The following is a 12,507-nucleotide window of genomic DNA, read 5'->3' as shown; positions in this document are numbered from 1 at the left end:
GCCAAACGTCACAGCCAATGTTCCGCCCCCGGTCAGCAGCCATCACCCACGACGACCTAATGCTGCTGATGAGAGGGAGCCCGCCTCGCAGGCCTGCACACCCCTGAGGTGTGGCCACTCGGCATCAGCTTAACCTGAGATGACAGACAGTCCAGCACTCACACAAGGGGACACACACATACGTGCACACACACACACACACACACACACACACACACACACACGTGTACACTGAGTCATAAATATGCACACATGTATATATGAACACACACGCATGCAAACACATACACACTGAATCAGGGAAAAAAGTGTATTCAATAAAACAGACTACTTATGATATAGTGTTGCATATCACATTTGTAATCTAATCTATACAATACTGTAACAATGGTAAACACGTATGACGTTAACCAGGTGCAATTTGTCAAAAAAAACAACAACAAAAAACAGAGGGGAGATGTTTTTTAAATCATGTAAAAATAAAATATCACCAGGTCTATTTAATTTTAAGTTAATGTAAGGCACTATGAGCCTAAATTCCCCCCTAACAGATCGCAACCTGATGTTAACCTTGTCCTTCCAATTTAGCCTTTTAGCTTGCTAACAATTGCTAATTATTGCAAAATACAATGTATAGCTAAAACAATGATTTAGATTATTTATCTAGCCTAAATCAGCACTAGATAAAGACAAAGGGAGTCACCAAAGGCATTAAATTTTTATTCTGATGAGAGTGTTAATATTTTCCACCACATTTCCGGTTGTTGAGACTCCTTTCAAAAGTTTTTTTAAAAATACCACAGATGTCAACCATCAGAGCAGAAGTCATGGTACCACAGAAATATATATGATTCATGCTCCAGCCTCCCCCTTCATGGTAATACATCCCACAGGTCTGTCTGACTGGCCACACACCTACGATGGCCAAAGATAAATGGCCAAAGATAAATACTTCCTAGAGTGGAGCTCATTGGTCTCCACCTGCTGTTAGTGTTTTTAGTCACACTATTATTAAAATGCACTACGCAGAACACATAAATGACAAAAAATGCAAAGGTCTGAAGGGATGTGATGGTTTTCACACTAAGCTTGCTCACATGAGCATCACTATGTTAGTTAGAAACCAGATCTGAAGCACAGACTGGAAACTGTCAAAGCAGGTTAAGTGTATTTGTTTGGTGTAAAGTACAGTCAACACACACAGTAAGTTAGACATGGTGCAGTTTCTGGGGTTTTTGATCTGGAAGTTACACAAATAATATTTCCTTACATACGTGACTGTAAGTTGGGATGGTAGAGAGCCAAGATGTAACACCAGGCACAAAACATTCCCTGAAGTTAAAAATGTCATTTCAAAATGTCACTTCTGTTCTTGCCTTGTGAGTCATTAGTGTGCATTGATGTTCCACAGGAAAAAAAAAAATCAGGTCTGAAATTGAAATTTTGACAGCAACTATGGCGTCATTTGTGGCATTTCCGCCGTGTTACGTCCTCCTGCCTGAGCAGCAGGTCGTTTTAGTCATCCTGCTCGAGAAGAGTCGAGTACAGAAAGAAGTTGGCTTTCTGGGCTTAAATGTTTACATTAGGATAAAGCTCATTAGACAAAGAGCTGTGAAAAATTGATATGGATCCATCTAAAACCGTATAATCCACCTGAGTAGCAGTTAGTTATTTTTGAATATAAAATTCACAGCAAAACTTTGCATAAATTTAATATTAATGAACCGCAGATGAATTTCAGGATACAGTTCATACATCCGAACCAATTGTGTTTGTATGTTGAGGACTACCTGTACAGCAAATCGAGTTAGCTTCAAATGTCCCAATGCTTTTCTTGCGGAAGTTGTCAAGATCGTCAGACAAGGTCAGATCATCTCTGCTGCTCCAAACTGGAACACAATCTGTGATCTGTGTTTGTCATATCGATAATAACACATTATGCTTTGTTTTCTTGTTAAATAAAGACTTTCTAAAGAACGCAGTGCTGGGGGGTTGGGGCTTTAGGTTGGTGGATGTGTGTTGGAGGTGAAAGGAAATACTGTGGTGTTGATCTCGTGGAATGCGGCATGCCAGAAAGCCAGCTCGACTGGCACCAAACCAAATGTCCTCAGTCCCCCAGCACCAGCACCACTCTTGCTCTTCCTTCCAGTTCAACTCCCCCTTTTCTCTCCTCACTTGTCTCCCTCTGTCTCCTCCACAATTCGTGAAACAGGAGAGCCGTGATCTCCGCTTCCTCCGACGAGATCAACGATCATTCTGCCCCAGACTCCGGACAGACGGCATTCCTTCCCCCTGCTGCTGTTGCTGCTGCTGCTGCTGCTGCTGTTGCTGCCCGGCTGTTGCAACGGGAATCCAGAATAGATCTCTGACGTCCGCCTGGTTACTAGAATACACCAACATCCCAAGAATCAAAGGAACACAGAGGATGGACACATACACATTCAAGCAAATTTATTTATAACCACTGAGACAAAGGTCCATTATAACACAGATATCCAGATACCTTTCATTGAGTTCAAATCATTATGACTATATTGGATCAAATGGAATTCCACAATAGAGATATGCAAACTGAATTCTGTGGGGGGCAATGATTTAAATGTTCGACAGAAGGTGACATAAATTTTTTTCCCACCTAGATATTTAAAGTAAAATGAGTGCTGTCTGACGATTTCAACGATGGGTACAGCTGTGTGTCGTCTGCATAGCTGTGAAAGTAGACTTTATGATGGTGGATTATCTGTCCAAATTGTAAAAATCCAGCATATCTGCATGAGGAATTGGAGGAGTGATATTTCCTCCAGTCAATCTTCTTTATGAATGAAAAGATTGCAGCAATCAGTAGGAGACAAAATATGTACAGTATAATCTGAAGTGGGGGGAGGGGAGTTCACATGCTGATTGATGGATTACATGGGAGTTTACATGTTTTTTGACAGTGATTATCTTAGCTTAAATATGGTGTTAGAAGGTATGGGCCTCTGCAGCAGACTGCAGGACAAGAAGTTGACAGCTTCTAGGGTCAAGAAGAAGGGGACATTTTATTACGGTGAACAGGAGAGCTGGATGTACAGCATGGGGTGAACGCTGCTCATGGGGAGGGGTTGTACTGTTGAGAACAGCAGTTAACAGGACGGTGGTAGAGGTGCTGACAAGGGGCTCTCAGACTCTGGATATGATAAGGGTAGATTTCAACCAGTGAGTGGAGTGAGCTTGTTGTGAGGGTTTGAGATAGCTGGGGTGGATTTAGAGGATTCTGGAGGATGCTTCATGGTTTTTCTTTTTTTCTTTTTTCCCTTTTTGCTAAGAGTGGAGCAAACCATTTGTTTGCAACCTGAACAGTTCAGCTCAAGTTATGGCAGTGATGGTGAGGTCGTTGTATCGTATCATGGATAGGACACGTTGCATGATGAGATTAGAAAACAGCATCTATTTTTATCAGGCAATATTTCGTATGCATATTGCATACATGTAAATGTAGTGCCACAGTATGATAAATAAGGATTAATTCAAGACGCGCACTTGATTTTTTTATTATTTCTGAAACCTACATAAAACACTGAAACTGCATCAAAGGCAAAAAAGATGTTCGGTCTTTTATGAACAAACTTTTAAACGGCTGGGGAGGAGAGGAGGCAGGGGTTTGGCGGCGGATGGCACTGCTGTCACTTTTGCTGCCGTCTATTTGCATGATTCATGTTGACTCAAGCCCTGCGTTTGTCAGGGGAGGTGTCTGCAGTAAAAGTGCCACAGCCCTCAAGATTGACACTCATTAGTGAAGGGCTCCAAGGCAGACGGGGCCCGCAGTGGGCAAGAGGGCAGCAAGGAGGGCGAGAGGCCACATCCCACTAAAAATAAATGATTTTACATGATTGATACAGATAGCACTGGACTGATAGGACCGTGATATATCAGAGGGCTTAAGTGGTGGCGGCGGCAGGCAAGACCTCTGGATGGCAAGTTGTTGTCAGCTGGAACATTGCTCTGAGCTACCTGGTCCAGCTAAACGTGTCTGATCGGAATCCTGACACCCACATGCATAGGCTGCACCCCCTCGATACCATCACGCCCCCCACCTTCATTTGTTGTGTCCAACTCCCCAAGCATTGCCCCTCTGCATCCTGCCGCTTAGGCTATATCACACTCAAACACACACACACACACACACACCTCAGCCTCTTTTGCTTAAACCCTGTTGTACTTTCCATTGGCTCCACATAACCCAGAACAATCTGTCCATCAAAGTATTTGTGTATTAAATCGGGGGCTCAGGTCATTCATCATGTCTCAAGCTGCCAATCATTCAATCAATTTCCGTTTCATTACAGTGATTGTAATATCGAGGCCCCCAGCATCAGGCTTGTAGGATGTGAAGGAGCAAAGGGGGCAGGATTATTTTAACACAGCATTCAGATCAGATTCCCTTCAAAAGTCATCTTCTGCCGCACCTTCTCGGGCGGTGTTCATCAAACAGTGTCAGGCTGAAAGAAGGGGCCAAGGTTTTAAGTTCACCGTAACAAATAGCTGAAAGCATGCTTTAAAGCTAACCCTGACCCTAACCCAAACACCCCCCTCCCCTTTGAGTCACATGCAACCATCAGTGTACAGATTTTGATGGAGAATTCAAAACATTTGGTGAATCCTTGCACCACATGCGTCAAACTCAAGGCTTGAGGGCCAAATGTGGCCCGCCACAACATTTTATGTGGCCCGCAAGAGCACAAAAGGTCAGAGAGTTTAAAAATAAAGGTCAAAAGTGTGCTTTGACCAAAAACTACATTACCCAAAATGCAGTAATTAACCCTTTTTTAAATCTGACAAAAAGATTTTGAACAAAGTTAATGTCTTAACTTTTTCTTCCTGTTATTTTCCTTTGTTCACTTGGATAGTTTGATCCTTGGTTGTTGAACTCATGTGGGTATCATAATCTAACAAATTAAAAGATTTTTGTTATAACAGAGCAACAAGCAAATGTATTTTTTCTGCCTAACTTGAATAAGTAATAAATTCAGAGCAATTACATTTATTTTACATTACACTGAGTTATATTTATTTATATTTATTAGTTACATCTGGCCCTTTGAGGACAGCTATTATGCTGATGTGGCCCTTGGTGAAAATAAGTCGGACACCCCTGCCTTACACCATCCTTTCTCTGCCTTTCTCGTCTTTGCCACTGCAATAAAGTATTCGTCTCCAGCAGGGCTTCATGGCAGTGACTAAATATATCCCACACCTGGCAGAGGTAGAGGGAATATAGTTTAAGGCGAGGAAAAGTGGCCAAGTGGGTCAATGTGACAGCAAGGACAATCGAGTCGGAATCTATGTGGCTGCTCGCTATGACTTCATCAGGCTCAGGTTGACTGAATTATGCAGCAGAAACAGTGACCAAGCACTTCTGTCACTCCATGAAATGTGATGTGATGCAGTTTAACATCTCTTATTTCTGCTGGTTTCTCACCAACATTGTCTAAATTCCATCAGTTAAATTACAGTATCTCCAAGAATGAATTTCCATTCATTTCTCAGGTATCTGTCAGATTAAGGGGGAGAGAGAAGACATCACTGAACCGGCATGAGATTGAATTGTTTATGGAAGTAAAAGACAGTTTAAAAAAATGTATGCCACGTGACACTTTTTCCAGCAGGATTTATGGTCTGGTAATTAGATATTATAACAAACATCTATATAGAATCACAGCTGATGCACAGCTGCCACCCCGGATGGATAAAGACTGGATCCACCTACGCCTTAAATAATGTGGTGAAGTGAGGTCAGCATTGTGACAGAAGCACACTCCCTAAAATAAGTATGTAAAAAGGAATATATAGCATTATTATGTTTTTAATGAAATCTGTCTTAAGCTTAGTATTAACTTGGTCACACAAAACACATAAAGCTGTTGGGCTTTTTTTTTACAGATTTTAGTGGATGAAAGCAAAATTGGATTGTGAAGAAAGATCGCTGCAGGACTCCAAGAGAAATAGAAGAGACCTGTGAAGCAGCAGCTAGTCAACATAAACTAAGTCTTTACATAACTAAATATATTGTCATAAAATATCTACCAGCCAGTGCATGCACTTGGTGAAAATATTCGGTACACAATTGTTCAACCAGGGCCAGTCATTCACAATTTCAGTCTAAGGTGAAAAATGTCTATGTGAGGAAACTCAAGCGTTTAATTGGCTGTAACTCTGTGTGGCCTTACAGACATTCCATAATGCTCTCTATGCACACCCATCTATAGGGCTCTCGTTTGGGTGTAATTGAATCTTCAACAGTAGCTGCGCCCTCCTAGCCTGCACCAGCTGACCCTGACAGTAGCACTTAGTATAGTGGGGTCAGCTTGAACCTGACAAGGGCGATGATTTCTTAATGTACTTGCAGGGAACGCCGAGTGGACGGCGGCTGAGATGGGCAGCCTGTCTGCATCTGAGTTGGGTGTAGGGTTTGGGTTGGGAGGCATGGTGAATGGAAGCTTGGCAAAGGTGGGGGGAGGTCGATAGGGGTGGTGGGGGTGCGTTGATCTGTGTTCATAGAGCAGGGGAGAGGAATGCATGGAAGTGCACAGCTGCCCTGTTCTGTCATAGCTACGTGCTGCGCTGTCTGTCTGAGAAACATAAAGCTGCCAGTGTTGAACATTCATCTGCGGGACCTCCCATGGATGAACGGGCCCCAGATGCAGATCCCAGCATGAATGAACCTATATGAGTATCAATGAGTTTAACCCAGCACAGCTCCGGCTGTACAGGTTTAATTTAAGCTGCGACTCACAAGCAATGTAACCTATGTCATGTACTGTTCCTATTGACCTCCTTTGTTCTGGATTAATAATCTACATTCAAACAACTGAAGGAAACCTTTTCATGTGTTCTCAGAATGACTTTGACTCTGGATACGTATGTTAATTTCAGAAAGTCTGTGTTAAAAATGTATGGCGACAAAGTTTGAAAGATACGTATACTTTCCGAAGAGGAAAATGGATCTCATGGAATCATTGCATTATGGGAAGTGTAGGATCCTGTATTTAGGAGCTTGACCCATATTAAGGACTAATATTTAGGCCATATCCAACTCCTTTATTTGATTCCTCAACCTCATGACATTAATGTATTAACATTAATCTATTGTGAATTTTATGCTGGTTATTTTGTAAGAAATTATTCCCAATTTTGAACTTTAAATAGTTCTTCTTAGTCATTTTAGAGCAGACTGGAGATTGAGTGAAAGGTTGGGTCACTTGGTTTATGATTAGTTAAAAAGATTTTGGCTGATTTCTCTGAAAGATCTGAAATAGAGCCCAGTCCGTGATCATTGTGTTGAACTCATGAATCAGTCCAGTGTGGAAAATACAGCTGATGTAACTTTAAGACGACAGGTCACAGCGCATGAATCACATTTTAGGATATTAATATCTGGTTGGCTGAAACAGGACCTTAGGATGATATCACAACACATAATGTAATGGCTGAGTGCCTGATGGCCGCAAAAAAAAGGTTCCTATCAGATAAGCAAACCTGATTGGTTAATCACTGGAGGAAAATATAGCATTAAGGTCACAAAGATTCTGAGCAGAGATACTGAAATTCAAACTTCTACCAGATTAGAGTTGAAAGTGGCGAAGGGCAAGGGATAACCTTGAGATCTAAGCTAATTAAAAGAAGATCAAGTTTAATTTGTTGATATGTTCAGGCTGAAAGGTCACTTCTAGAGTAGTGTGTCAGGGCCTTATGCCTTAAGCTTACGCATACTTTCTCTGTGTTTGTAGGGGTTAGTGAGAGTTCATAGGCCAACAGGAGAGTGCACACTGTCCCATTACGTCCCACCACAACACTCCCCTTTCTCAAACCCTCAGAGAAAGTGGCAAATTTCTCAGGGTGTCTCATGTGCTAATGTAGGCATCCATAAACTCCCCTGGGAGTCTAGAAGGTGACACCAAACCAAAGCTTTTTCTCACATTATTGCGAAATATCCTCAAACGTTGAGTGAGAAACTCAAGCAGTGTAGCCTGATTTGGTTTGTATGAAAAGTTTTACCCAAGTGCATCCTATTTCGCTGTTTATTTAGGCAACCCTGACAGGCAAGGAACACTTTCCGAAAACATGGCTTAACGTTCTTTATGTTGGATTGTCACCTGAGACCTGAGAGTACAGCTGCAGGTCTAGTGTTGCCCCACGATGGCTGGAGGATGTCTGACAGGACAGAAACCCACCCAGCATTGATTACCAGCTAATTATAGGCTAAGGAAGTGGCAGCTTGTTTGTTTCAGGGTTGCTGAGGAATACATTTGCACTTCACCGAGACTTCATGAGCTATCTGTGATTTCCGCTGAGCAATATGTGTTATATTTTCTGTTTCTGGATCTGGAGCTCAACAGGATCACTCCTATCTCTCTTTCCTTACTTAATTCTACCACCCTCTGTTTTCACAGCTTTCGTGGGTGGTGACTCTCGAAGCCCTCTTTCGCACCCCATGCGGAGATTTGAATAAACATATGTCGTGTTGATTATGAACCAGGGCTGTGGTGGGACGCAGACAGGGCGCCGATCTTCAGGAGCCACCTCGGAGAGTCTGGAGCTCCAGTTAAGTTGGTCTAATGAGAAACGTTTACACAACGATTAAGAGAGATGTCCTCACTCTTCATTCTGGCGGCGTCCAAACACCTGCTCCCACCACAGCCTGGCAAACACGGCCAAACCAAAAGCAGGCTTCATCACATTTTTTCTTTTCCACGGCCTTTAATAAGCTTGTCAACGCCTCAGCATGGTGTAGAAACAGAGGTTTACAGTGTAATTCTGATGTATTACTCATAATCGATGCTGAAATTCAGTGATTCAGTGGAACCAAACAAGACTGCAAGGGAAAATAAAGTAGAACTGAGGCACAAAATAATTTTATTCTAAGCATTGTAAATACATTTCTTTGTAAATTCTTCCTCTCCTCCTTAAAATTACTCAATTTATTTCATTCCACTGTATCTACATTTAATCACTGGCAGGAGCTTGTCAGTAATGTATTGATATCTAATGCATAGAAGTCAATATTATGAAGTATCGTCTCATGGGTGACGGGATAAGTACAAAACCAATATTCGGAGATGGAGAAAAACAGTTTCACGAGGCAAAATAATCACAAATAAATGCATGGTGTGATTTTTTTTTTCAGTTATATGTACATTAGCATCTTTTTACAATCGTATCAGGACTCCTGAGTTGTTGTTGTCGTCGCTGTTTAAACAAGTGATAATGGCTCTGATGATAATGTCAGGTTTTTGAAGCCGTCTGCTACCAGCGCCAAACTGATGTCCAAGTGAAATGAATGCTGTACATCAGGTTTGATTTGTGAACTGTGCTTCAGGCATGCCATGCCCACCCACATCGGCGCAATGTCAAGACATGGTTATTTATGTTGGAGGGGTTACGTACCCAATAGGCACATTTGACTTTAAACACGTGCAAATATTTACACTGAAACACCGCAGAAATGATGATCCTGCTGCAAGGAGATGATTTCATCGTGGCCAAACTACGCCATGTAGGAAGTGCATTTTAACAACAAGCATATACTGCATGAGTTTGACATAGTGAACATTGTGGTCATGAGTTAGAGCAACATGTAGCCTCCTCGGGTTTCAGATGGGGGGTTGGTGGGCCTTTCCAGTGCAGATTCAGCGGGAACAAGCTGTAAACTAACCTCAATACTTAATACGTGGCGTAAGGCTTCAGCACGTCTCGCGCCAACTCACATGTAAGAGCATCGTGGAGCCACAGAAACAGAAATTCAAAATAGATTTGTCCAGGGAAAGTGGGTTTTACCTCATGGTTCTATTCTTTGTCATTTTCAGCGTGGTTTCTATTCTGATGGCACATAAAACCGACATGATATGGCCTTGAAAATGTTTGCAGCCATATATCTCTCCATATCTTCATCCCTCTATAGCAGGGATGAATTCTAATGTAAATTCTAACTACAAAAAGTCATGATGTGACAACTATAAGGCAAAGGCCTCAACACGGTGATCCACAAACCAGTGGGTGACCTGACGTTTACACTTGGTTTAAGGTAGTTGCATGCTATATCTCAAGTCACATCAAATACATACTTAAGGAAATGTTAAAGCTGGGGTGTCAAAAAGCAACAGAGATAGAATGAACAATGCAAAAAGGAAGTTTTGAAATAGAAGTTCAAACTCTTTTTCTCACATCCACGGTCCAGAGTGGAGGTCCAGCCTGCATGAAGGAACATCCTTGTCTGATGGTTGGTTTTTAAAGGTAAAAAAAAAATATATATATTTATATATCAGTTCAAACAGAGGAAAGGCGTCGGGAAAGAAGATTCCAGACTCTGTTTGAGACCATCTAATGAACACTTCATGTGAAGCACGACGATGAAAACTTTTCAGGACAGCTATTTTTAGTCCAGCTAAGGATATTAAGATGTGATTCCCACAACCTCATAATCATCGCCACCTCTTCCTTTTCTAAAAGTATCTTATGATTTAATTGAACGGTCAGGTGATACTGTTAATGAAGACATGTTAAGACATCTGCTGGTCTGCCACGTCTAAATATGTCGGTCTGAAGAATCTGTCGAGCCGACCGCACTCGCTTTTATTACAGTCTTTAACCACCGTGAAGATTTTACATCAGCATCCAGTTGCAGCGTATCTGCTCGTCATTACTCGTGTTCCAATGCAGGCAGCAGCAGAAAGCAAAGGAAAATGATTTACATTAAGGTTAAAATTCCTTTAATCCCACATATTTGTCCCGGTGCGCGTGAGGCGCCAGCTGATCAGCTAATAAAACTTCCAGCAGAAAATGAAAGCATTTCATGCTTCACAAGGTGATGGCCCCCGGGGCCCTCGCCGGAAACCAGGACAGGACAGGAAGTGGCGACTCCTGCCAGGGGGAGACTTGGTGATGGGAGGGTGGGCGGCCGTGGCGTCCATGTTGTCGCTCATGCCGAGGCCCTCTCACCACCTGTGTCAACACTGATGACTTCATTGCGTGCCCTTCTGAGCTCACCTTGCTAAAAGAGACACGGGAAGTGGGATTGGAAGAGCAGCGACAGCGTCGAGGGGGGGTAACTGTCATATCTACACTGGGGGGCTTTTGTCTATTAATGTGTGCGTGGATAAACAAATGTAGCCGCTAATACCTCAAGGTTATCTCTTTCACCTGTGTGTATGTGTCTAAGCTGGGCGGCCTGTGATGGCCAGAAAAGAACTAAAAGGTCCTAAAGAGCAGAGAATGTTTCTTTATGACAAACCAGTTTCTGTTTCATTCAGACCTGACCTGATAAAATGGGGGGGTTTTTACAAGGAAAGATTCACTGAAATCTCAACCAGTGCATTTAGAAGAGTGTTGAGTTGAGAAATGTTGTCTCATCACCATGAACACCAATGTAAACACTATTCATGGTTTGAAAGATAATGGTATCTGTGTTTTTGCTGTCATGATTTGAAGCCCAGGTTCTGACCTGAAGGAGCACCGATTCAACAAAATCAACAGTTCTTTGTTTATTCTCTACTCTATTCAAAGACATTTGTCTGGTCTTGTGTTCTTTTTATGTATATAAAGGTTTGGAAATAAGTATTTAGTGGCATGAAAATTAAATCTTTGTTTGGGTTGATTATCCACAAATAAAGAAAAGCAAGAAACATTAAACAGTTATTAAATAAATTCTTTTCATGAAAATGACGGAAAAACTCTAAGTTCAAAAAACGATTGAAAGATAATTTTGCAAAAATTAATATCGAATTTTGTGTTCTGGAACGAGACGTATTAATCACATCTACAGTATTTTATTTTGAATCGATTTATAGATTAAATGAGCCCCACGTCATTTAATTGTGACACTTTTTTTAAAATCAAACAAACAAACAAACAAACAAACAAACAAACAAATAACTGCACATAATACCAGGAAAAAGAATCTTCCTAGGATGACAGAGAAAATAAGCGACGATATTTGACTTCATGTTTGACCGAACAACAAATCGTTATCATGTTATTGACTTTGCTTCGGGAAACCGTTCCAACAATGTTTATTCCTGTCGAGCTGTAAAACAACAAGAGAAACCCTGAAACTAACTGGACACTCATTTTTAAACTTACATAAATAAAATGCATTATTCAGATTAACACTCATATAATATTAATTTACTAGTGTGAATTATTGTTTCGTCCATATTACTGAACTGCGGTTCAAACATTATTCTGATTAATGGAGTTTTAATAAAACTGATTTGTCTCATTTTCAATTAAACGTGCGCGCTCCTGTGACGCAAAGCATTCGATTATCGCTTAAAGAATAATTATTTGTAAAAGAATCACCTGTATGATCAGTTCCTCTATTTTTAAATAAGTGCGCCCTTCTAAAATATATTAACGTAATAATATAATTACAGTGTTGCTGTTTTATAGGACAGTGAGGGTTGTGTGGCTGCTCTCTGATGAGGGGATGGCTCTCATATCTGGAGCCTATCGCGCCCTCCCTCCTCATCA

The sequence above is a fragment of the Antennarius striatus genome, chromosome 21 (genome assembly GCF_040054535.1).
Source record: "Antennarius striatus isolate MH-2024 chromosome 21, ASM4005453v1, whole genome shotgun sequence".
Classification (NCBI taxonomy): domain Eukaryota; kingdom Metazoa; phylum Chordata; class Actinopteri; order Lophiiformes; family Antennariidae; genus Antennarius; species Antennarius striatus.
The sequence above is the reverse complement of the archived record's forward strand: the minus strand, read 5'-3'. Positions refer to the sequence as shown.